Consider the following 25,722-nt stretch of genomic DNA (forward strand, 5'->3'; position numbering starts at 1 on the left):
TATATGATATACAAAGATTAGAGAGCTGGGTAATATCAAGTGATGGAGAAGATTCAGGGAAACAGACTCATTTCTGTATTTCTGAAGCAGCATTAAACTGGCACCACCTTTCTAGAAAGCAACCAAGCAGTACTTAGTGAAAATTAAGTATTCAGATACCTTACACCCAGCAGTCCCCATGCTGGGTGTGTGCCCCGGGAGCCCTTGCAGAAGTCATAAGAGCAAGTGTCCAAGGGTACTTGTCCTTTCATTGGAGACTGTCATGTGTGAGTCAGTGACTGGCAGCTGGGGGGAGTGGGAAATGAGGGAGGGGGTGGAAGAGAAACGGAAGTGAAGATCAAGGACAACAGGGCAAAACAAATAACCAGAGAAGACCAGAACGTGACCTTGCACAGCCTGTTACTGAACTTGGAATGCGTTCCACTCTGCATCTGAGGATCCTATCATGGGTCAGGGCACTCGCGGCAGGAAAGTAAATGAGCAGCTGCTGCCTGACGGCTTCATTTGCTTTGACCAAAGGGGGAAGCTGTGGAGTGACTTGACCTATCCTTTCCGTGACCTTCCAACAGTCTCCCTCCATTCACCTGGCCTCACAGGAAAAGAAAAAAGAGAGAGAGAGAGAGAGAGAGACGGCCTCACCCTCTATAAACAAACCCCTCACTGATCTTTAATAATCTCCAGGCTTAGGGTTTCCCACCCAAATCTCATTTCCTTCCCTAGAACACTTGTGGAGTGGGTTGCTCAACCCCTGAGTCACCCTGCCCACTTCACTGGTAGCCACATCAGAGCAGTGTCCACAATTGTCCCCTGCACTCCCCAGAGCACTGGCGCAGCCATGCCCTGGGGTCTCAGACCCCTTGTGCAGATGAAGCACTAAGGAAACAGTTACAGGCAAGATCCTGCAAGTTCTGGGGAAAATAAACTACTTTTGCAGCAATGATGTCTGCACCTTCCTCGGTAGACAAACTGCGCACCCGGGCAAAGCGGCCCCGCCCCCACAGATAAGGAGCAGAATGGACTTGTTGAAGTCACACAGTAACACCCAGAAGGCCCCACAAAGGTGAACTCTGAGCACTGGAGGAGTTACAAGAGACAGAGATTTTTCATGGGAACATTTCCTGCCCAGATGCCGGCACCAGACTTCTCGCTTTTCAGACCAAATCCTCGGTTCCATTTCCCCCAGATGCCTAGTCCATGGAGCTTGCCTCAGCTGGTGGCCCGCCTCAGACATGCACTGCCCCGTCCTCCCGAGCCCCCCAACTCCTTTCCGGCTTGTGTGTCCTCAGCTACCAAATCGTCAGCTGTGCTCACGCACCTTCTCCGGTGGGCAAAGCCGCGCCCGGAGGCTTTACCGAGGAAAACTATAGAAATAGAGGTTACAGGCGCTGCCCTTAAAGAATGTGAATTAGCGTCTGCAGGTTGCCTGTTAAGTGTGAGCCTTTATCCTCAGCACTTTCATACATTTTCCATCATTTACCTTCACAAGGATCCGAGCAGTTAAAGCCCCATTTGCCCTGTTTTCCAGATGAGCAAACTGAACCTCTCAGAGGTTGAAGAATGTGTCTCAAGTAACAGCTGGTGAGTGACAAGTCCAGGACTTCTGATGCCAAGCCCGGGCATTTTTCACGACACCAGAGTTGCCTTAAAGAGAATCCATCCTGCTTGGAACTACAGAGCGCTGTGACCTGAAATAGACTCAGAATATTTGCAAAAGAGCATGTCAGTGAGAACTGAGGCATGAAAAAATAAACTCTGAGCTGGTGTGTTCTGGTCTCGTCTGTGGAAGGGAGGGGTTCAGCAGTGAAAGATTCTGAAAGGGGGAGTTCAACCTTGGAAATCTAGTTTGAAAGGACAGAGGGCTATAGACTGGCAGGGGCGAGAAAATAAATTTGGAATAAGTACCTTCCCTTAAGGTTACTTAGACAATCCTACTGCCGTGAAATGAATTTTCCAGGCTGTCTCCCAGAGTCAGACGAATCATGCTGAAACGTGGCAGGGTGAATTCAGGTTAAGAGCACAGAAGTATTTCTGGTGATGAGGTGGTTAAATGCCAAGCGACTTCATTAAAGGAAGTGGTGAAATGCAGATTCCATCCCCCCCCCCCCGCCGCCCGCCGTTGGCTGATTTTGGCCGGCTCCTGTTGGGAGACAGCAGCTGGCATACATGAGCTCTGGAAACCTCATCTGAAAATGGTAATTGTGCAGTTATACGATAACTTTATTATGCCCACATAAAAAGGGGCTCAGGGCAAGCCTTATAACAACACACGATTACTCAAGCCCGGACCCTCCCAGAGAGCCGGTGCAGAAGCTCTTTACCTCTCCTCCCTGGTTCCCATACTCCAACAAGCATGAACCAGAAAGGGCCTGAGTCACCGGTCACGTGACTGAAAGTGCACACAGGGCCTCTCCACACTTGGCAGGGCCTCATGAAACCAAAATCGCCTGTGCCCGGCGAGCTAGGGAGCACCAGGTACTCACAGGTCTGTGTCAGGAAACACCCCGGGGCTGCCGTCCAGCCGTAGGAGCTTTAGGGAAAATCTATACTTGGAAAAGCTTCGTTCCAAGGCATGCTGGCCTGGCTGCAAGACCGGGCCAGCAGGCCACGTACATTACGGTCGTTCACACCTGGGGTCTGCTGGACGCTGTGGGCCCAGGGTTGCTGGGGAGAGCTCAGCCTCGCGCCCTGTTTTAGCTCCGTCTCTGCTTCCCACAGAAGAGGACGTCTGAACGACTCCATCTCTGCCCTCTGGCTGCTGTTTGGTTATGAGTCAGTCAGTCAGTCGATTTGTTGGCTAGTTCGTTGGTTTTGGAGGGTGAGTTAGTTGGTTTTGTAAATAGCACAAGGGCACATTCCACCTCCAAGAAGATGATATTGTTTCACAGACTCATTAAGGATTTCACTGCTCCTTCAGGAAACCAGAAAAGGCCTTGAACAGGAAGTCCACCAGAAGGAAATTTTCTCCTCCTGCAATCCAGTTTCCGGTTTCCTAAGAATCAAGGACTCAGAGACAACTTAGGTAATTTAGTTGGATCTTAGGAAAGGAAGCCCAAGGTCAGAGAGATGGAGCAACTCACCGGGTCACATGTCTGGTCAGTGCCCCTCACCAGTCCACGTCCTGACCACCGCCATCGTCACCAAACACACACCAAATTTGCCTGCCCTACCACCTCTGCAAACTCACTAAGCCCTTTATTCTCAGGAGATTTTAAATGCATAGGCACCATGCATTCAGTCCAGCAGAAATGGGAACGGATTCCTGACCACAGAGGGAGGTGCCACCCTCGGCAGGCTCCGGTGGGGTGGCAGGCTTTGTGCCATCAGTTTCGTCACCCGCCTTTTTCTTTTCTCCCCTTCTTGCCTCCCAATTACCAGAACCCACCTCCCCAGCACTCACGTGGGTCAGTCGGGTGTAGACAATGTAGATGGCTGGTTGACAGAGCCAGGGTTCTCAAGTCAAAATGCCTAGATAACTAGTATCAGCCGCATGGCCTCACTCAAGACGTTAATGACTGACATCCTTAAACTGGGGACAGTAATGCCATGGTCCATGACAATGAAATGACATCACATTCTGGGAAAGGCCTCTTGAAACTGTTAGGAGAGGAAACGTAAGGGTTTTCATCACTGCTCCCGAGCTGCCCCAGGCCTGAGCACACGAGTAGAGTTCATAGTCCAAGGGAAGGGTGTCGGCGGCTGGGCTGGGCCAGGGAGCTTAGGAGTGGGGTCTGCCCGATGGGTGTCCACAGGAAAGAGCTGCCTCACACAGTCCTCAGAGGGGGCATGGCTGGGCCACCAGAGAGCTGCTGTGTGTGTGTTCCCTACAGCTTCTGCAGCACTTTAAGGAGGCTGTGTCACCACTGGCCTGGCAGACAGGCTGCTTGCTCGAGGGTGACAACTCATTTTCTTTCCGCAGCCTGAGCTTGTGCAAGTGGAGACTACTGGGGATGTGCACACTGATTCCCTCTTCCTCCACGTCCTTCAAGCACTCGGTTCCCCCCACCCCCGCTCTGTCATCAGCTGTCTTGACAAGAAATGATAATCTCCTATCTGAATAAGATGAATGTCTCACCTTCCTTCTCCATCCCCAGAGCTGTTCCTTCCAGAAAGAGCATCCTTTTTTTTTTTCAATTTGGAAGCAATGATACAGATTTATCCATGACAACCGTGGGGGTAAAGAGCATCCTCTTTTACTCACGTGAACCACACCACCTGTTCCGTCCCTTCTCCCTGACCCCTCCTCCCTCAGCAAGCACGGCAGCCCCACTTTCCATTTCTCCTCTCCGCAGACTTTTTTCCCTCTGCCTCCGAGCACGTTCAGACTTCTAATGACTTCAGAAATGTTCCTCGATGTTTCCTTCACTATTCATCGTCCTATTTTTATTTTCTTTCCATTGCCACTCTTCTTAAATCAGCAATCTATACAAGCAGTCTCTTCCTGAAATTTTGCCCCATCTCATGCTCTTTAGCAACTTTCCTCCCAAAGGTCACCAAGGAATAGTCTGAAGGTCAATGACTAATTTTCGGGCCTCATTCTTCCTCTGCAGTACTGACATTCCACTCAGTGGGATTCACCTCCCTTCCCTACCCCGCCACGCTCCTGTGGCACAGCCATCATCGCTCTGTTTCTCTGCCTGCTCCCATGTCCCCTCTGTCACGAAGACATGACAAACTCCTATTCCTTTTATCGCCTCCTTAACGTGGACATTTGTCAAGAATCCATTCCCAGGGCCTCTGCTATTCTGTTTGTTCTCTTTCCCTTATTAACTTCATTCACTTTCCTGGATGGATGTTTGTTTCATTCTGATGTGTTCAAACCTCCACTGGGGGACCAGGGCAGGGGGCGGGGAGGGTTGGAAGAATAGGAAGATAGCTAAAAGATGCGGGGCTTCCTCCTCCGTAAAGAAAACCTCCTAAAACTGACTGTTGTGATAGTTGCACATGTCTTTGACTATTCTAAAAAACATTAACTTTTACACTTTAAATGGATGAATTGTATGACATGTGAATTACATCTCAGTAAAGCTGCTAAAAAGTCAATAGATGTCTGTAAATACATAATAAACAATTAGAAAACTTAATGGAAAAAAATGTCACTCACAAATCCACAAAATCTAGAAAGCTAATAAATCTTGTGCAAAATCTTTATCTAGAAGATTACGGAGACACAGGGGTAGGTAGGATATAGCTCAAATGGTAGAGCACATGCTTAGCATACACAAGGTCCTGGGTTCAATTCCCACCACCTCCTCTAAAAATAAATAAATAAGTAAACCTAGTCATCTTCCCCCTAAATAAATAAATAGATAAATAAATAAATAAAATAAGTGCAATACATTTAAAACAGAAAGAAAGAAAATTACAATATTGAAGTACATAAGAAAAGAGCTGAATGCAGAAACAAAACTTGTGCACGAATGGAAGATTCACTATTGAAAAGACATTAATTCTCCCTAAATAAATCAATAAAAGAAATATGACTCCATCTGAGTATTTATTTGACCATAAAATTCACATGTAAGGGAAAGGAGTTACAAATATCTAAGACAGTCCTGAACTAGATAAAGTGAGAGGCAAGGTTCACCTACCAGAGATCAAGACTTATTATAAAGTCGAATATGGAGAGTGAACTCGTGGGGGATGGACAAACACGCCAACAGAAGAGAGTAGAGAGCTCAGAAATAGACTCTCGCATAACTTAAAACTTGACATATGAGAGAAATGACCTTAAAAATACCCGTGAAGATTTTTTAAGAGAAGACAGGATATTTAATAAATGATTCTGATACGGCTGATTACCCACAAACTCTCTCTCTCCGACCAACCACAGACATAAATTCCAAGTGGATTAAAACATACATTTGAAAAGAAATCGTCACAACTTTTAGAATAAACTGGGAGAAGGTCTTCACGACCTGAGTAGAGATTTTCTTAAACAAGACAAAAAAGCATTAACTTTATATTAAAAGTGTATTAATTTGATTAAATTGGTTTTCCTAAAACTCTGAACTATTACAAACCTGAAAGCAAAGTGAAAAGGCAAGTCACAGCCTGAGAGACTATGTTTTCAATGTGTGCAGTCAAGGAAAGATTAATGTCCAGAAAATATGAAATGCTTATATAATTCAACATGAAAGAACAAATAACCCAATAGAAAAACGGTCAAAAGATACAAATAGGAAATATACAGAAGGAAAAACCCGACAGCCTAATGTACTTATGAAAAATATGTTCAACTTCACTAGAACCAGGAAAACAGAAGTTTAAAAAAAAAAATTAAAGCTTGTCAAGACCCAAACTTCTAAGGACACAGAGAAATAGGAACTCTCATAAACTGCTAGGGGAAATGTAAATTGTAAATCACCATGGATTAAAATATGGCAATATGTGGTAAAACTGAGGACATGCATTCTCTAAGACCCAGCAATTTTCCTTCCAGGTACATGTGCCTTAGGATAACTGAAGCACAAGCGCACGTGGAAGTATTACCTACAATAGCAAAAAAAAAAAAAAAAAAAACTAAATAGAAGAATGAATAACTATGATTAAATACCTATAGCAGTTAAAGCGTATTAACATGGATAAATCACCCAAAATTACTTTGGAGCAAAAAAGAAAAAGAAAAGCAGAAGCCACCTCCTGGATAACACACGCAGTATGATACCATTTATATACATTTTCAAAACAGGAAAAACAATACTGTGTATAATTTATGGACACATAAATGTGTAGTGAGTACGCAAACATGCACAGGGATGACAGATACACACAGAAGCAGCTCCTGGAGGAGGGGGAGCATCACAGAGCATGGTAACAAGAGGTGTGGTCCACGGGGCTGTCAATTATTTCTGCACCGTTTTGCCAGATACGGCCAATTTCAAGATTTTAAAACTCTTGGCGAGTATAAAGAATTCTTTAAAATACTCTCTGTTCATTTTTATAGGTTTCAACCATTTAATAAAAAGAAGTAGAAAAAAGGTAGAAAAGTCTATGTGTTCACAAATATACTAGGCAAAAGGTTAAAATATTTAATATATAAAATCTCTTGCAAATAAAGTACAAAAACATCCAGCATGGAGAAAAGAAAAAAACAACATGAACAGAGAATTTGCAGCAAATAAAATATAAATCGTTCATAAACGTCTTAAAACCCATTATCAAAGAAATTCAAATAAACAGTACATAGGTAAGATTTTCACATATTAGATTATCAAAATTATTTTTCTTAGTAATACTCAGTATTGGCAAAGCTATGAGTCTATGAACACTCACATGCTACTGGTAAGAGTATACATTATGGCTAATCATCAGAAAAACTATTTGGCAATTTGGATAAAAATATCATTGTTTTACCTTGTAATTACACTTCTAGATATCTATCAGGAGCAAAAACAGGAATGTAATAAAGATTTGTGTTCCAAGATGTTATTTATTGCGGTATTTTAAATTTTTTATTTTGGGGGAGAAGATAATTAGGTTCACTTATTTATTTTATTTTTAGAGGAGGTACTGGGGATTGAGCCCAGGACCTTGTGTATGCTAAGCATGCGCTCTACCACTTGACCTATCCCCTCCCCCTATTGCGTTATTTTTAATAGCAAAAAAAGAAGAAAGAAAGAAAGAGCATAAATATCCAAAATAAGGGAATGAATTAATAAATTATAGATAATGATTTATCTATAGAATAGCCTTTGTAGCCATTCACTTATTATAATGATGTTTATAAAGAATTCTTAAAGATATTGTGGAATAACTGTGATGTAGGGTTAAGTGGAAATACAGGGTATAGACCTGTATTACAGTATTAGCTCTGCTATGTAAATACACACAGGGGTCCCCATTATCCACATAGTCATTATCCAAGTCCCTAGAGCTACATGATTTAATGAAATGAGAGGGAGTTTGGAAAGCTGCACAAATCGCATGCAAAACCACTAGCAAATAAGAACCAGAGAGTTAGACCAATAAAAAAAAAAAAGTTTGCAAGGATAATGACAAGATGGGCCATGCAAAAGACAATAATCTGGCTAGTAAAATGTTCTGAGAGGCCACTGAGGAAACTGATGAACTCTAAACATTTTTGCAAAATGGGTCCTCTCTGTGTGTTACAAAATAACCCAGTGTGGAGCCAGACATGTAGTATTAAACTCTCTTTCATTTTCTTTGGAAAAATTATCCCCCAATCCCCTCCCCCATCATTTTATTTATTGATATTTTCTTCTAAGAACTGGTGTATAATTGAAAGTATAAGCTAAGCTTCATTTTAAGAAGACTTAAAATTATTTGTACGTTTTTAGATTGTCAAGATAAAAAGTGTAAGGATTCTTTTTGAGAACTGTTAAGAGATAAACGGGGTGTATTAAAAATTGTAAGTGTTTGAGCAAAAATTGACTGGGGTCAGGCAGCACCGGACTGGAAGTGGCTGGGAGAGCCCTACAAGGCCAGGAGCCAGGGGAAAGGCTGACAGAACCTACGAACGCAAAGATAGGAAATCATTTGATTGGCTATAACTAATGTAAGCCTAGTTGGCTGTCTGTGATCGCTTTTTCCTTAGCATTTCAATTTGGTAACCTTAGGGCATTTACAGGCTGAGAACATTACTTCCTTATGTAAGTCATCTCCGCATTAGAGCCAGCTCAGTCTAATATTCTCCTTATTTAATTAATTTAACGCTACTTAGGCAATTTTGATCCTCATTTAAATTGATTAGCTTCAGGTGATTCCAGGTTATTAACAAAGACTTCCTGACTGTTACACGTATGGAAAATAAAAAGTAGATGGCACCATCCAATCAAAATAGTGTCACCCACTTGTGTAATTTAGGTGAAATTAATTTAATAATATATTGTGTTTAACACAATTATCCAAAATATAATCATTTCAATACTTGATCAATATAAAAACCATGAAAGGGATTTTTTTAAACTAAATCTTCCAAATCCAGTGTGTATTTGACACAAAGCACATCTTAGTTTGAACCAACCATATTTCAGGTATAATATAGGCTCAGGCCTAGAAACAAATGCACACAAAAAGGGTATGTATAAATGGAGGGATTCAATGTAAGAAAGTACTTTCATAATTAAAATTTTTGTAACTTTGACTTTAAGTATCTACTTTTTTTGCTTTCTTTTTTCATTGACAAAGGGTAACATTTTTCTATATCTCTCATTTATGGCTTAAGTATTTAAATAGTACTTTTTTCCTGTTTCTCTTTATGTTCTTTGAGAGCCGTATTTCGTTTCCTGCTTTGGCTTTTCTGGTTTTCTCAGCAAATTATTTCCACTTTTTTTTTCCATTCTTTTCTCTGGTAGCCTGGCGAACTTCCACTTCTGAGATCATTTTAAAGCAACCCTTGGCCCTGCCAAGTTAATTTCTTTCTACCCTTCCCTGCTTTCTCATGGGTCGAGATAGTTTTTTCATATGTTATTGAAACCATATTGCTTTCTTGTGAAACAAGCCTTTGTCTTTAAAAACAATCTTCCCAGGAGACTTCTTAAGCTACTGGAATTCACTTGGTTGATTTTCATCCTTTTTCTCCTGCAGGTTTCCTCTCTCTGTCCTTTAGAATCATACATTTTAGAATGTACAATTACCAGGTTGCTAAATTTAAAATCTTAAATACTTTTTCCCTGAGACAAGTATCATCAAGAGTTCTGTTTTTAATCCAGTGATTGATTGGATTTCTCCATCTCTTGCCATAAGGGCTGTTTCTCCTTAAATGAGCCTGAGTACATTTTCCATCACTTCCATGCCCTCCCCTTTCATGGAGAGATATGCAGAAATTGTGGGGCTACAAGACTGCATTCTGTATTGACAAACTGAGGGTAAGTTGTTCAAAGAAAAGTGGAGCTTGGTTGAGAGATGGTGTATCATTTTCCTGAGGGCAACTGTTAAATTTCACTTTTCAGATGTCCTTAAAGTCCCTGAGTTGGGTGAGAAAAGAATTGCCGATATATGCATGAGCTAAAAAATGTTAAATTTACCTTGTATATTAAGATAAATATATTTACATAATATATATAATAGATTATATATTAGGAATGATATATTCCTTATTGTATCATTACTGTAAGACACCACACACTCAGAAAATAGAAGAGTCCGTTTTAATAATAGAAATGAACAGAAAGGAGAAAAGTTAACAGAGGTGCTGTGGAAGGTACTCAGGCAGCAGCTTATCGAATACTAACAGCTTACCAAAGCGATTCAGACAGACTTACAGATGCTGAAATCTGATTCCCTGAACATCTGTACAGGAACCCTCACATGCCACCCACAGAAAACAAGAGGATCCTTTTTTCTCCCCTCAGGGGTGGGAGTGGCAGACGATGAATAATAGCTTCTTAATGCAGGAAATGGAAAAATAAAATAGAACAAACACTTGTATTTGGGGTGGAGTGAATTCATGGGGTAATTTACATTTAATATGCATTGTGGGTAAAAGTGATGAAACAGATCAAACGAGATTATCTGGGAGAAGGCCCATTATTTGTTTGTATTCCACCCTTCTCTGTGTAGGGCTTGAGAAGACTGGAAGTCACTCTAAAAACGGTTAACATTCTATGAGAATGAATGTACAGAAGGAGGTAAGAAAGAAAAGCAAGAAGAAAGAGGGAGGAGGCTGGAAGGAAGACAGAAGGAATTTCAGTTAAGTGTATTTCATTTGTAGAATCGGTTTCCTGGAAGGGGGAAAAAAAAAACAAGAAAAATATTGGTTAGCATTTGATTAAATTAAAAACCCATTTATTGAGTGCTGGCTCTGTGCTAACTCGTGCTGGGTGCTGAAAAGCATCACAAGATAACCGCAGTGAGGAGATCTCTGCATAAAGCATAACCATGTCCTTCTCACCATCACATGCCCACAGAGGATGGTCCAGCTTTTACCCCATCACAAGGCAGGAAACCACACCAGGACAGAGCCCAAACCAATGGCAGCTCCCTCCGAGCAAGACCAATCTGGGGGAGCCTCAGAAGGTAGGGATGATTCCAGAATTCACCTGGGGCTTGCAGGGCTGAACTTAATCTTGAGTTATTGTCAGCTCATCTGTAAGTGGTCTCTGACCATTTCCAGGATTTGCTGTGTCTTCTCATGAACTTCTAAACCTGCTATATAGGATGCGGGAATGACCCAAACCAGAACAGAGTGTTTAGGGAGAATGAATGAAGCATTATTAATGCCTAGGTGGGTTACTTGTAGCAGGTCACTCTCTTCCCCAAGAGCAGAAATGCTGTAAGTTAAGGGAACTAGTAGTATCTGGGGCTGAAGAAAAGAAGGATAGGTCTGCGGAAAGCCAGGGAACCCGGGTTTGGGAGCCAGTCACTAGCAGTGCACTACTAAACCAATTACTCAACTTTTCACGTCTCTGTTCTCTCAAAGTTCGAATGATGACAATATTAGCTATGCCCCAGGGTCCCGTTGATGATTAAATGAGATATGAGACCTGAACATTCTGGAGACATCTAACACAGATGTTAATTAATATTTCCAAAATTATGAAAGATATCTAGAGAGGTGAAAGAATCCATTTCTTAACAGCTGAGGGAGCGAGCTTGAGCAACGAGACTTTAAAGAGAGGCTCTGGCTACAGTAGACTCAGGAAGTTGCAAGGAAACATCCAGCCAATGACAGAAACTATCCAAATAATCAGACTTTGCTCTTTAATTTGTGAACCTGGGATTATATTTTTATAATCGTATTGAGCCTAAATTCTCCATGCTGTCTGTGACAGAATCAGAACCAAAGAACACCAGAAGACAGCCTAAAATCCACTGCTGACAAGGGCTTTGAAAGAGGGGAGTGTTGTGTTCCTGAAGTCGTAAACATGGGCGGGAGGGAGCTGGCTGCTGACAGTTATCTGGCTACAATCCCACCACACCCTCATCTCCATCCGGTCTGAAACTGCACTCCCGGGGCCAGCCTGAAGCTGGACCAGATTCCACGTCAGTTAGGATACCAAGTGCCTTTCCCTGGACAATCCAGGGGGACTCGGTGTTTCTTCTTGGGTCTCAGTCCTGAGTTTCTTTCCCCCTTGTCTTTGTTTAATTTTGCTGTTCACCCTGTTGCATCTTTTCAGCCCACACAATAATGTTGTGAGAAAACCAGTGCTGAATCGGCAAGCAGGCTGCAGAGTTGAGCTAAAATGGTCCTTTGGACCTCACTCCTGGTAAATCCTAGAACTACCAAGTTTTCCCTCACATCTGTTTCCTCCGGTCAACTAAATGCCAACAAAGACTCAACATGGTCTCAAACACTTACTTCTATTTTGCAGACAGCTGCAGAATTCCAGGACATGGAATTTTGAACTACAGCAGGAGTCGGTAATAAGCAAACTGCAGTTAGCTTTGGACAATGAATCCAGGTCAAGAATAAAATAATGTTCAATGTTTAAATAGCAGGTTAAAGTTTACAAAATGTTTTACACCCGTTACCCTATTTGATGGAAGCTCCATGGTGAGGCATGTGTCACTGGTAGGTGGCACCCAGGATGGCTCCAAGTGATTCTGGACTGCAGGTCCTCCTGCCTTTTGGTAGCCATTCCCACATGGAACAGGGCTGACCTGTACAGCCACTAGAATATTGCAGAAATGATGGAGTGTGACCTCCACAGGCAGGTCACACTCCATCAAGACATTGCAGCTTTCACCCTACTCTACTCTTGGTTCACTCTCTCTGGGAGAAGCCACCTGCCATCTCGTGAGGACACTCAATAGCTCTGGTGGCTAATTTTATGTTGCTAACTTGATGGGACTAAGGGATGCCCTGATGGCTGTTGTGGGCTTTTGTGCCTAGCTTCCTTCACTTAGCATAATGTTTTCAAGGTTCATCCATGTTGTAGCATGTATCATTACTTCATTCATTTTTATGGATGAATGATATTACATTGTGGTATATCCATACCACACTTGTTCATCCATGTGTCATCAGTTCATGGACATTTGGGTTGTTTTCAACTTTTGTCTACTACAAACAGTGCTGCTACAAATACTCATATACAGCTTTTTGTGTGGGCATATGTTTTCATTTCTATTTGGTATATACCTAGGAGTGGAATTCGTGGGTCATATGGTAGCTTTGTATTTGACCATTTGGAGAACTGCCAGACTGTTTTTCAAAGTGACCAAACCATTTATATCCCCCATAGGAAGGTTCTGATTTCTCCACACACTCATCAACATTTGTTATATCTGACTTTTTGATTCTAGCTACCCTAATGAGTGTGAAGTGACATCTCATTATGGTTTTGATTCGCATTTCCCTGATGACCAATAATGCTGAGCATCATTTCATGACCTAAGTGGCCATTTATATATCGTTGAAGAAATGTTTGTCTGTCTAGTTACTTTGCCCTTTTTTAAACTGGGTTATTTGTCTTTGTACTATTGAGTTGTAAGTCTTTACATATTCTAGACACAAGTCTCTTAACAAACATCATTTGCAAATATTTTCTTTCATTCTGTGGGTTGTCCTTTTACTTTCTTAATCATGTTTCTGGATGCACAGGATATTTTAATTTTGGTGAAGTGCAATTTCTTTCTTTCTTTCTTTTATGGCTTGTGCTTTTGACGTCACATTTAGGAATCCATTGGCAAATTCAAGATCATGAAGATCTACCCCTGTGTTTTCTTCTAAAGGTTTTATAGTTTTAACCCTTACAATTAAGTCTTTGATCTATTTTGAGTTCATTTTTGTATGTAGTAGGAGATAAATCCAATTTCTTTATTTTGCATGTAGATATTTAGTTGTCTCGTTGGAACTGGAAAGACTATTCTTTTCTCCACTGAAGGGTCTTGGCACCCTTGTCAAAAATCAGTTGGCCAGAGACACATGGACTTATTTCTGGACTCTCAATTCTATTCCATTTATGTATGTGTCTATCATTATGCCAGCACCATGTCTTGATTACTATTGCTTTATAATAAGTTTTGAAATTGAGAAGTATGAGTGCTCCAACTTTGTTCTTCTTTCTTCAGGATTGTTTTTCATTCTGAGTTCCTTGTAATTTCACATGAATCTTACTGTCAGCTTGTCTAAGAAGCCAGCTGGTATTGTAATGCGGAAGAACAAATCTGACTCCGTATTAGATCTACTCCTTTAGCTCTAACCCTGTGCTCTGTTTCCTGTGCTTAGTCATTCTGGTTTTGTCTCTTTTGTAAAAGAATGTTGTTATAACCTAAAATATATGAGAGTAGGACAGCCCACCGTCAAGGCTTTGACCTTTAAGGGTATGACACTTCTGCATTCATGTAGAGATAAAAAGCAGCAGGACAGAAAATAACATTTGTCTTGTTGGAGGTTTACAGGAACATCATGACCTGACCCACGTGGACAGCTGTAAGAACAAAGGATTCCTGCACCAAGATGTTTGCAACAACTAACCACACCCCCTCCCCTTTTAGTATAAAGGAAGCCTGAAATCTGACTTGGGTCAGATGGTTCTCTAGAACATTAGACCCAACCTTCTTGGTCTGCCAGCTTTCCAAATAAAGTCGTTATTCCTTGCCCCAACACCTTGTCTCCTGATTTACTGGCCTGCCATGCAGCAAGTAGAACAAGCTTGGACTCAGTAAGTGTTCTAAATAGGGATTACATTTAGTCTGTAGAAAAACTGGAGCAATATTGCTATCTGAACAGTCTTAAGTTTTCTGATCCATGAACATAGAATGATTCCTATTTATTTGGCTCCTACTTAATTTATCTTAATTTACAGTTTTCAGAGTATTGACTTTGCACTTCTTTTGTCAAATGTATTCATAATTATTTTATTTTTTGACACTATTGTAAGTAGAATTGATTTCTTAATTTCATTTTCATTGCAAATGTATCCTGCAATGAGGCTGAACTCATTTATTAGTTTTTTTTTAAACTCTAAGAATTTATTTGAATTACATTGTGTGGGATTTTCCAACTAAGCTTTGCTTTCCTAAAAGAAAACCCACATGAAGAAAAATGGTCATTTGGGTGAAAATAGTTGCAGCTCTCTAGTAGCTGGGGAATCTTTCCTAAATAGTTTTTGTGAATTCTTTGGGGTTATCTATATATAAGATGCTGTCATTTAGAAATGCAGATGGCTTTACTTCTTCCTTTTTAATCTGGGTGATTTTTTTATTTCTTCGTCTGCCTAATTGCCCTGGTTATGGCCTCTAATACAATGTTGAATAGAAGCAGTGAGAGTGACATCCTTATCTTGTTCCTGATTTTCAGGGAAAAGCATCTAGTCTTTCAGCATTAAGTGGATGTTAGCTGTAAGTTTTCCAAAGATTTCTTTTACCAAGTTGAGGAAGTCCCATTCTATTTCTACTTTATTGAGTGTTTTTATCATGACAGGACGTTACACTTGTCAAATGTCTTTTCTGTGTCTATAAAAATGATCATGTGGGTTTTGTTTTTCATTCTGTTGATACAGTGTATTATTTTGATGGATCCACCAAAATCTTGACTGAGACCTCACAAGAGATCCTAGGCAAGAACCAGCTAATCTGCTCCTGAATTCCTGACACACAGAAACCTTGTGAGATAATAAATGTTAATTCTTTCTTAAGCGGCAAAATGGTGGGATAATTTGTCATGGGGCAATAGGTAACTAGTACAGTATTAGTACAACTATTTTATAAATGAAGAAACTGAGGTTCAGAGTGTTTGCTTGCTTCATAATTCTGCCCTAGGTTACAGAGTTGGAAGTAGAAGTGATTTGAACAAAGCCTTCTGCTTCAAATAATAGGTTTTCCTCCACTGTTGTCTCTGATTGGCAAGCCCATGTCATATGGTTGGGCAGGTGGTTCACTGCAAAGGGACAACTGGCTGAGGGGGCAGATGGGGACTGGTACCTGGACTGTGCCTCTTCTGCCAAGATGTGCACACTGGCTCAGGGCTGCATCTGCCCAGAGGAAATGGCTCCTTTTCAAGCGTGTCCAAGAGGCATAGTATGATTGTCTAGCCTCACACCCAGAGGGTTGATACCCTCATATTGATACCTTTTCTGATTTGTGCAGAGGCACTGTATAAGCCTGTTAGGTTGTTCCAATAAAATTACATAACTGGGAAAAGTTTCCTATTTCTCTGTTTACTGGTTTTGCATGCCAATTGGGCAATATTAGTCAATGGGACAAGTCCCAGACAAAATTTTAAATCTGGGACAAGAATTGTACTCACCATTCTCTCTTACCCCTCCTCACCAACACCGCTTCCCTAGGACCTTGCTTTTGGGAAGGAGAAGAGCAGGAAAAATACCTCCTATTATTTGAGTGCCTTCTACGTGCCAACATGTAGCTGGTCCCCTTCCATACTCAATATTACTAAATGTTCTTAATTATGAGAGAAAGATACTATTATCCCCATTTTACAGATAAGAAAACCCACTGAGAGAGGTCAAATAATTTATTCAAGTCCCACAGATGGCAAGTGGTGGAACTGAAGTTAGAACTCAGGCTCATCTGATGCCAGAACTCACGTTCCACCCACCACACCTTGCTGTTAAAGGGAGTATCCTGCCAGGAACACTCATATTCTCATAGAGAACTCCCGCTGAGCCAATAACACTCAAGACACAAATAAATCAATCTAAAATGGTAGACAGTTGTGCCTTGAAATATGGGATGGTTTTGGGTATTAAGAACTTCCAACACTCTTCAAAACATACCACGTAAGTGACCTCCTTGACTTAAAGGTTGCCCTACTGACCTGGTCTCCACAGATACAGACAATCTGCTGGAGTCCATATCCTGGATCTCAGAGACAAGTGTATTTTTAGCTCTGAAACAGAAGAGAAGATCTACTGATACAGGAAAACAGATGTTCATTCATTCCTTCAATCAATATATATTGATTGAATGTATATTGATCGATTTGCAAAAGAATATATAGGAAAGATATATACATACATACATATATATATATATATATATATATATATATAAAATGTGTGTGTGTGTGTGTGTGTATATATATATGTATATATATATCACTATGCTATACACCAGAAACTAACACAACACTACAAATCAACTATACTTCAATAAAATTTAAAAATTTTAAAAATAAACAAATAAATAAAAGATGCAGTATTAACCAAGGCGGAAATGTTCCCTGACCTCGTGGAGCTATGAGCTTAGAAGATTATGAAGCTCCTTAAATGTGCCCTTTCCCCTTCTCACTGAAACACACACACGGCTATCTGAGTAGTAGAGAAACTGCACTTAACTCTCATTAAAGTCCTTGGAGTAGAAAGCTCAATTCACTAAGGCAGACATAGATGGTTTAAAAATAAGCAATAGTTGATAAAACTAAGATAATGGGGCCCAAAAATCTTCCTCTTACTGCTCAAGTGAACAACTAGGGCATCCGCACAGATGCCTCCACGCAGCCCTTCAGGGGCCAGCGGGAGAGGCTCCGACTACACTCCCCATTGACCTTAAGGTAAAAAGGGTTGTATGGTTGAGAGATGGGCCACCAAGGAGAAATGGCCTTTAGGACAACTTGGCCTCAGATTTAGGAATGTCAGTTTCTTCTTGCCATGATCTGACCCGGGGAAGAAGGTGGCGGAGTTTGGGTTCTTCTCAGAACATGTAGAAAGAACTGACTGGCCACCCAAAACCTTATCTGAACCTAAAATGTCTGCAAAATTGGGCAACAAAGGTCAAAGAAACAGCCTTTTCCTTGCAGGCTTTTAGTGCCAAGACTCCCGGTCCAGTTGTAACTCAGTGAATATAGAAGCCAAGAGAATTAAATGGAATGTTGGAACTCGATCCTGGGTGTGCTGCAAGTTGAGGACAGAAATATTTGGGTTGATGAAAGTGGGGTGTAGGCTTGTTTTCTTTAGGGTCCTTCCCATCCTCTACAACCTTGGCCTATGTTACCGAGTCAGGCTGGCTTCCAGGATCCTTGCAAAGTTCATGGTAATCTGCCCCAAACTTCTCTATTTACAATATATGACATGGAGAGTACTAGCTGACAACCGCCTTTTAAGACAGAATAGGTTCAAAAATTCCATATACTGGAAATACTGGTTAGAAAAGATGGAATCTGACACCATGTCATAGGAAGAGATGGACAAGTACTGATAAGGGAGTGCTGCGGGCAGTCTCGGGGGCTGCGGCAGAAGGCAAAGCGACGGCCAGTGTGCAGGTCCTGGTGCGGCTTCTCCCTTCAGCCAGAGCACCCAGCTTCCCTCCTCATAACCCAGGGCTCAGGAAAAGATTAAATTTGACGTAAAAAGATTCAGATACATAAAATGGATGGATGGATGGATAGACAGACAGATAGATAGATAGATAGATAGATAGATAGATAGATAGATAGATAGATAGATAGATAGATAGATTTTATCTATAAAACATGGAAAACCCTGGTGGTGTAGAAAGGATGCTGCACTGGGAGTTGAGATCAGGCTTCTAGCCCAAGCTGCCACTAGGTCCCAGTGTGACCTTCAGCAAGAGATCATAACTTCTAAGTCTCATTTTTTTTCCAACTGATAAATGCCCAGTGTGGGCTATAGGTTCTTAAGGACCTTTAGCTCTGACATGAGTTGATTCTCTGATTGCAAGGAAGCTCTAGAAGAAGCTGACGGCTGTCTTTAATGACCAGAGCTTGAACGCTACCCTAGTCTCCCTATGCTGAGAAGACAGAGTTTCACATGAAGATAAGCCTGAGAACTGTTAAGTCATCTCTTTGCTTAGAAGACCCCTGTAACTGAGCGCAGAACTCGGTTTATAGATGGAATCAGCACACTGTATTCTAAAGAGAACCAGACGGTGCCCTGGGCCACAAGAATAACCCCAACCACGGTAATAATAAAAGCCTCCTGTTTTGAGAATTCATAATGGGTCAGACATGGGGCCTAGCATTTTATACATATTGACTCATTTAATCACCATAACAGTCCTACAAAATTAGAACATGAGCATTCCCATTTTACAGATGAGGAAACTAAGGCTCAAAGTGGTTAAGTGACTTATCCAAGATCACATTGCCACTAAAAGCAGGAGCAGACTTCAGTGCCACTCTGACTTCAGTGCTCTTAACCACACTGCTGTTCAAAGTGGAGACCAAGATGGCGACTCTGTTGACATTTGAAGACTCTTCAGAGAAGGGAGGAGAAGTTGTAAAAGCAATGAAATACATTGTCTAGCAAACAGGTAGCTACTCAATAAAAATTGGAATCCAGGGGAATGCCTCAAAGATACTTCAAAGTAGGCTGGCCAGACATACTGAGTTATCCAGGAGCAGTGGCTCCAAGGGACAGAGGAGAGACAGACTGAGTAGTTCTCCAGAGAAATGATGAAATCAGCTCACAGACAATGGGCAGAATGAGGGAAGATTAACAGGCAGGTCCCTGCTGACAGGGTAGGGGAGGCATATCGGTGGAGGGGGTTGGCCAGAAATTCACACCAAGCATCCCAGAGTCTGTCTGCATTGCTTAATGGTTCTAGAACTATTTGAATGGAACTTGCACACTACTGAATTCCTAGTTTAGATCTTAAAAAGGGTCAGGCGAGCTGAGAGAGGGCTCTGCCTTCATCTGCTGCGGTAGCTTTTCCTCCATATTTGTGCTGATTTCTTGTGGAAGAGGAGACAGGGAAGGGACGTGAGCTAGCATTTAAAGACAGTCCTCCTACAACACTGGCCTGAATCTCTAAGATATTCCCTGCCCTGTTGCCCCAAGGCCTTCACCTTCCAGTCCAGAATTTCCAGAATCCCAGTCTTTCCTCTGCCTGCACTTGAGCTTAAATATGTATTCCACATGGCTTACTCCTTTTGAAAAACATCACTTCTTGCCTCTTTCCAACCTAAGCAGCAATGAAAGCATCACTGTCCCTCAAAAAGGGTCTGGAAAAGCTGGTCACAGGATACAGAGAAAGGGCCAGTGGTAACAAAGAGCCACCCCAGGGCTGAAACAAGCCAGAGGCAGGTGGCAGTCTTGGTGCCTGTCACATGCAAAGGACTCAAGGCATTTGCCAGATGGAAGGAAGGAAGGAAGGAAGGAAGGAAGAAGGAAGGAAGGAAGGAAGGAGGGAAGGAGGGAAGGAAGGAAGGAAGGAAAGTTTACTCTGATATTTACAGTCAGTCTGAGGATTTGAGGATCTCAGACCATACTAAGGGACTGAGAGAAGCCACTGAAAATTTTTTTATGAAATGAGTCAGATAATACATTCTATGAATGACCTTGATGGCTACTCTGTACTGTTTTGTTTCTTCAACCCTAAGTCTAGAAATTCCCCACTGAGTGGTCCTAAAAACAATCTAAATTTATCTCCCTAGCCTCTTCCCCAGCAAAGTCACCTGGTTGGGTCTTCTATTGTCTTATTAGAATTATGTGCACACCAGTCTCCTGCACTAAACTATAAGCTTCTAGAGGCTAATGTGCTAAAACATTTTCTACTTGCCCCTCCAGGTCCACTTTCCACCCTTCTCCACCCTGCCTTTGAGAGGGTGAACTCTTCAGACTATTATCCAGATTCCCTTGCACCTTTGGTTTCCAGTGGGTTTGGCCAACAGAAGGCACCGATGAAAGATTGGAGGGTGGGAAGAGAGACAAGTCTGGGGATTTATCCATCCTACCAAGCCATGTTCAGGCAGTGGCTGTGGCCTTCTACTCAATGCCACAACTCCTGGCAAATGGCCCCACTCTGAAAACCTTGGTTCTCTCCCAGGCTGATAGCCACTCTTTCCCCTGCACCTTCAAACTGAGATGTTGCATGGGTTTTCCACCACGTTCATCCCACACATTGTATCATCCCTTCCTAGTTCTCTCAATCTCACCCCAGAGCTTTGCAAACTGCCCATTCATTAAGACTCCACAAACGTTTTTCACATTTTGGATTGGCCACAGTATGGAACTGATGCTATGCGAGGCACACCCCAGTTTGGTGCTGGAAGTGAGCCCTGATTTACCTCTCCCTCCTCCCTGCTAGGACCCCGGCCATAGTCCTACAGGGGCATCTCCTACCTAATTCTTTTCCCTCTCCTGGGATTCTTTTGAAGGTGCTTAATGCATCTTTGAGTTTATGGTTAGAAATCTCTCCTACAATGTAAATATGGCTTCCGGGAGGAGCACGTTCTTATCTCAATACATTCTAAAGGTGAACAAGCTTATCAGATTGATAGGAGAGTGTGTGTAAATAAAACCTACTTTGATAAACAAGTTTACAGTGGATAGCACAGGGAACCATATTCAATATCTTGTAGTAACCTATGGAAAGAAGAATATGAGAACGAATGTATGTTCCTCTGTGACTGAAGAAGTATCATGCTGTACCCCAGAAACTGACACAACATCGTAAACTAATTGTACTTCAATAAAAATATATTTTAAAAAAAAACCTACTTGGAGAGCCTGTGATTTATTAACCATTATTTGAGTGCTATCGCTTAAGTGAATCCCCAAAGACGTAGTACAGCAGATGTTGCTTTGGATTGGAACAAAGAGCGGGAGACGTGGGCCCTAGCAGAGCTAAGGAGGACCTGAGGGTGGGGGACTAGCAGGGTGTGAGGATATGGAGAACAAGTCAAAGGAATCGTGCCCAAAGACAGAGAAGGCCCCTGGAAAGAAACTGGGTCCATTCAGATATTTGTACAGGGCTGGGCTGGCCCCACCCTTTCCTTCCTCCTCCCCACCCATCATTACTTCTCTGCTTGAACCGCTACTTCCTCCTCCTCCCCCCTTTTCCCTCCTGTGTCCTTGGTCACCATTCATGTATGTATTGTCTAGGTTACAGGGGAAATTCATTTTCACGATTGCTAAAAATGATGCCAGGTACCTCTTGTGTAGCATTCAAACAGCTGAGGGTCTGGGGGAAAGTTCGGGACATCCATGTTGATACTCTTCGGAAAACTGGAGGACTAGGGTGATAGCAACTGGGGTGACCTTGCCTTTCCCTGGCATTTAAATGAGGTCAGTGGTAATCATATCATGCAGCTACGAGGGTTAACGACTCTCTGGAGGGCCCCTACAGCTGTTACATGATTCTCTGTGGCACAGGCTTTTTTGTTAAGAAGGAGAGGAGTGAGGTGAGGCTGTGTTGGCTCTCTGATGACATGCACAGTGCTGGGCTCTTGCTTGTGGGATTTGTGGCAGACACTGCGAGTTGCCTACTGCAGTATCTATTCTCACCTTGTCACCTAGAGAAATGACAGCATTTCCCAGCCTCCACTAAGTTCTGGCCAATGTGTTACAAGCAGAAGTGATGTGTGGCAGCTTTTAGGACATCTCTTTGTAGTACAGTTGTCAGGCGCCATATTCCCCCCTTCTTAATTATCCCTTTCTTCTTTATGCTGTTGGGAGTACGGATGTGATGGCTGGAGCATGAGCAGCCACCCAGGGCCATGAGATGGAAGCCACATGCAGACAGTAACAGAGCATTAAGACGGAAGTCTGAATCCTTGACATTGTGCATGTTTGTACCAACCTTAGACTGCTTACCTCTAGACTTCTTATATCTGAAAGGAAAATAAACTTCTATTTTGTTTATTTTGGTTTATTTGTTATATGTGGTCTGATCTGATTCTAATTGATAAAGTCCCTCTCTAGGCTTTAGCTAAAACACCTTTATCTTGAATAAATTCTAGTCCAGGAATTTCACTGTCATTTCCTTAATTTCTCCAGAGTTCTAAATATGAAATTCACTTCCCCTTCTTTCCAGGGAAGTGAAGAAGGCAATAAGTCCATGGTCCCAGAAGATGCCTATCTCACAGTCTGAATGACAAAGCGGAAAGTGGTACATCATCTAGGTTCCCATCCAGGCCAAACTCTGGTCCAGGGGTTCCCCCAGAGCAGCTGTGTCACAGTCTAATATTAAATAGGCATAAGAAACCCACCTACATTTAGGGCCATGAGTGAGCTTAGTAGTGATTCAAAATCTCCAGATGACTTAGTGATCCTTAGACAAAAAGAGGCTTAGGAAATAGAAATGCATCCTATTCAGCTAGAAAACAACACTCTGTGAGTCAGAACTGGCACAGCAGGACTGAGGCAGAGAATGGTCTCCCTGGCCATTTCAGGAAGTAGTTAACAGTGGAAGGAAGTAGCCACTGACGAGAAGGAAGTGGGGAGGATGGCGGGCTGCTGGGGAGTGAACACAATGTTCCTAATCGCTCTTTCCTCCGGCTATGCCAGCCACGTGGTGTGTTCTGGTCCCTTCACGATCTTGCCCTAATGAACCTCTCTTTTCCCATCGCTCCCATCTTCTCCAGTACCATCCTCCTTGCCCTAAACATAAACTCTAGATCATTCTGTGAAGAAATCCTGTTCTCCCATAGCTACAGATTTCTGTTCATGCTATTCTCTGTGTTTAGAATGCTCTTAATCCTCCACCAGTTTGACTAACACCTCCTCAGTACAGCCTTCCTGGATTTCCTAGGGCAAAGTTAGAACATTTTTCCTCCGTGCTTTCAGAGCACTTTGTACATTTATACAAACTTCCATCTTGAGGATAACGAAGGGCCGTCTCATAGGCACACTGAACTTGCATGGATTTAACTGCACATGCTCAGTAAACAGAAAGTGAGGAAAGAAGAGAAAACGAAGAGAAAGAAAAAGGCATCTTTTTATTCTCTACTCCCTGCAAAACAGACCTTAGCTTCATAAAATAAAAAAAAATTTTTAAAGGGAGTTCTAGCTGAAATGCAAAGAAAAATGAAGGAAGTTTCTTTGAGTTGACTGGAGGAATTTTTGAGGGGGCGATTTCTCTTTGTCATTTCACTTTATATGCTGACTTTGGACTAAATCTCTGAATAAGATATGACTCTCCTGCACAGCATCATGTGGTGACTTCTCTGACTGTCCCCAGACAGATGGCTCCAGGCTGAGAGCTTCTGAAGAGTGATAACTTGTGTGATTGATTTGGGGGTCTCCCAGGATGGTATAGACAGTTGGTGCTCAATAAATGTTTGCTGAAAGAAAAGTTGCAAGATGCCAGTGTTCCCTACCAGCTCCACCAGAGTTAGGATCTGAGGGAAACTGTCTCACCCCACTCAGCTCCCATCACCCTTTTCAAACTATCATCTGATCCCTTCTTTGAAGATCCAACTATGAGCAATTCACCTTCCCCAGCAGCACACGTCCCCACTTTGTTAGAAATGTCTGCCCAGAGGGGACGGTATAGCTCAAGTGGTAGAGTGCATACTTAGCATGCACAAGGTCCTGGGTTCAATTCCCAGTGCCTCCTCTAAACATAAATAACAAGTAAACCTAATTACCTCCCCCTAAAAATAAATAAGTAGATTTTTTTTAAGTCTTAAAAAAAAAAAAGAAATGTATGTCTGCCCAGGTCCGGTTGTTAGAAAACCAGGACTGTCCAGAATGCTCATCGTGGGGCCACAAGCAACAGGAGCTGAATTAAATGCATCCTGCAGCTGCCACCACTGCCGGTGAGATTCACAGCAGGAATCAGAAGCCTTGCATTACGAACTCATAACACTGGCTTCCAGCTTTCAGGATTTGAGAAGTTAAGGGTCTTTTCCATTCTCGACAGTGATCTGAGATCTGCCTTTAACAGCTCAGTTAGCCAGAGATCGGCCTTTTGGAATCCTTTGGATGGCTCTGATCCTCAAAGTGATGAGACTTCAGGGTGGCAAAATCAACTCTTGATCACCTATCACGGTAATGGAGCTCCGGAGATGGGGACCTGAAGGTGACAGCTGACGTCTGCTTGGCTGAACCAAGAAGCAAATGAGCTCCAGTTGGTGGTGCAGACGACACGGTGTCTTTGGTAAGGAGAAAAAGAAGGCTTTCTCCTCTCGTCCTCTCCTTCTTCTTCATCGTATAGGGGATTGAAAACTGTGCTTTGTCAAGAAATGTCTTTTGAATATCTGCTCTGTGTCAGGCACTATGCTGCTTACTGGGTTCAATACAGGAAAAGCCCACAGTCTCAGGGAGACAAGTAAAGGTGAGACAAGCTGGTGTGGTGAGTGCTGGGAGAAGGCAACAATCAGTATAACAGAAGCATGTATGGGAGCCACCTAACCCCACGCCGGAAGAGAAAATAAAAATGACGGTGACAATTACAGCAACTAAAGCACAGTCAGCAATAATGGGGTAACCTATTCACACCTCACAACTTTACAAAGTAGGTAAAATTATTATTATCTCCATTATCACAAAAAAAAAAGAGAGAGAGAGAGAGAGAGACTGAGCCCCAGAGAAGGTGCATAGCTTTTACAAGTTCATGCAGCAAGGAAATAGTAAAGCTGGCAGTCTGACTTGGGAGCCTGTGCGTCAATCAGCCACCCCATTCTGCCCCCTAGAGAGGAGGGGAAGGTCATTTATGGGAGGTGACTCCAACCTGGGACCTGGAGAACAAGTGGGCAAGGGCACAGGCAAAAGCAAGGTAAGTGTGGGGAGCGGCTGGGGAGCAGTGAGTGGTGAGTCTGGGAAGGGAGCCAGGGGGCAGACTGGGAATGGATCAGAAATCTGGCCGTTAACCTAAAAAAAATGGATAACCACTGAAAGGTCAGGTCTGCACTGTTGAAAGGTCCCTCTGGCCGCTGTGGAGATTATAGACTACTTGGGTTCAAACTGGAGGCAAGAAGACCAGACAGAAGAGAGTTGTTACAGTAATCCAACCAAGGGCTGATGGCCACCTGAACTAAAGTGGCAGCGGGAGGAAAGGAAGTAGGCATTAAAGCCGACAATGACAGGGCTCGATGATGGAAGCAAGCATGTGAGGGAGAGAAGGTCATCGGGGGACACCTGGGTTTCTGGCGCGAGTGATGGGTGGAAGGTGACG

At 42.5% G+C, this 25,722-nt stretch overlaps 1 long non-coding RNA gene across 4 annotated transcripts in view; it reads right to left on the reverse strand.

Moving 5' to 3' along the window:
- LOC116276874 (uncharacterized) overlaps positions 1-25,722 on the reverse strand; it is a 65,847-nt gene that overhangs the window by 9,459 nt on the left and 30,666 nt on the right. The window lies entirely within an intron of this gene.

Source organism: Vicugna pacos, chromosome 34 (genome assembly GCF_048564905.1).
Source record: "Vicugna pacos chromosome 34, VicPac4, whole genome shotgun sequence".
Lineage (NCBI taxonomy): Eukaryota > Metazoa > Chordata > Mammalia > Artiodactyla > Camelidae > Vicugna > Vicugna pacos.